Raw genomic sequence first — 1,809 nt, forward strand, 5'->3', positions numbered from 1 at the left:
TTGTTTTTAGGGTTTTAGATTTATTTTATTTTATTTTTTATTATTTTTGTCATTTTTTATGTTTTTGGGTATTTATCTTGTGTCTACAGGTTCTGGATCATAAAGAAAATTGAGCCAAAGAGTTTGATGATTTTATAAAGACTTGGAGCTAAAGATTAAAGCAAAAAAAAAAAAACAGAAAAGAAGACAATTTTATTTTAGACAATTTTAGTTTAGGGTTTGTTTGTTTTCTTTTTAAAAAAAAAACTATATTAGGGTTTATTATTTTTGTAATTTTTCTTTATTTTTTTTTATTTTTTTTGGACTTGTGGACTTTGGGACATTATTTTTTTATTATTACCCTACGGAAGAGTACTTTAAATATAAACTATTTGCAGAGAAGGAGGATAATTACGATATTGTCTCTGCACCTTGGGTTCGTACACTAGACATCGGAGTCAGTGGCCCGAGTCGACTACAACCGATTCATCCCCCGTCTGGAACGGGAGGTAAGATTCTAAACACTCGTGAATCCCCTGTCAGCGAGTTACTGGACTCCTTCGCATGCATATATGTTGAGGACTGAATACGGACATTTATTTTTCTAGTAAAGGACAAGGCCTGGCCATACAAGATAAGGTTTCGGATTTCATCACCGTTCTCTTCTTGCCCGCTTTAGGAACACGTAACCTACGCGAACCTAAGCCTAAAATTTTGACTAGAACGAGACCGATAGGGTAACGAGCTTAACAGGAAAGTCATTCGAAAAATATTGGTTACTCTTTTAAGCATACTTCGAAGTTCTTGACGGTTTCTGTAATTTGAATGCGTGACTGCGCCGCCTTGTAATACCGGTGAGGCCTTGGGTATCAAAGCTCCACCGAGCTTCCCTCGCCTCTATTCAACTTACGTTAACTCGAATTGATTCTAGAGGGGTTTGCTTAAATTGTAACGAATTCCCGTTCAAAGGATTAGAAGCTGGTCTAGAAACAATCTAAGTGGAGCCATCATGTTTTTTGTTTGCTAGAAATCAATAGGTTTGATTTGGTTGAGTCGGCCTTGATCTGTGTTTTCTTACCCTTCCAATTTAGAAAATTCTATTGTATGCCTGAAGTAAAAGAGACGCACTAGGTATATTTGTTAAAGAGAAACCTAGTAGTTCAAAGCGTCTCGATTACCTTAATCTAGAAAGTCCGACTTTTGAAGAGTCTGTTTTTGAACTTCCTTTGACTGAGGAGAGAATCCATGTTGCTCAGATAGCGCCAGGAATGGAAACTTTGAAAGCTTTGTTGAATCCAACTAGGACTACTCGTCCTTCGTGTATTAAGTTAGCTGAAACGGAGGCACCCTATGAACTGAAACCTGGGACCTTACAGATGCTCCCAATCTTTCTAGGGAAAGAAAATGAAAACCCTTATTACCATGTTAGGGATTTTGAGGAAATTTGTAGTACTCTAATAATTAGAGGCTTAGATGATGATGCTTTGAAACTTAGGTTATTCCTATTTTCCCTGAAAGATAAGGCCAAGTCGTGGTTGTATAGTTTGGACTCCGAGTCAATTGAGACATATGAACAAGTTGCATCTTCCTTTTTCAATAAGTTTTTCCCTAGGCACAACACATCGTCTATTAGGACGCAAATATGCACATTTTCGCAACAAGAGGGAGAATCTTTATATAAGTATTTGGAAAGGTTCAATGATTTATTATCCCAGTGTCCTCATCATGGTTTAGAAAAGGTTAGGCTAGTTCATATCCTTTATGAGGGTTTAGATTATTCCACAACGACCATGGTTGAGTCTCTATGCACTGGTGGATTTGAAAACCAAA

The 1,809-nt window shown here is 36.9% G+C and overlaps 1 pseudogene; it reads right to left on the reverse strand.

The window, feature by feature from the left end:
• Positions 1 to 1,611: 1,611 nt before the first annotated feature.
• On the reverse strand, positions 1,612 to 1,711 carry LOC113340725 (annotated as a pseudogene).
• Positions 1,712 to 1,809: the final 98 nt, after the last annotated feature.

The sequence above is a fragment of the Papaver somniferum genome, unplaced genomic scaffold, assembly GCF_003573695.1.
Source record: "Papaver somniferum cultivar HN1 unplaced genomic scaffold, ASM357369v1 unplaced-scaffold_22018, whole genome shotgun sequence".
NCBI classification, from domain to species: Eukaryota; Viridiplantae; Streptophyta; class Magnoliopsida; order Ranunculales; family Papaveraceae; genus Papaver; species Papaver somniferum.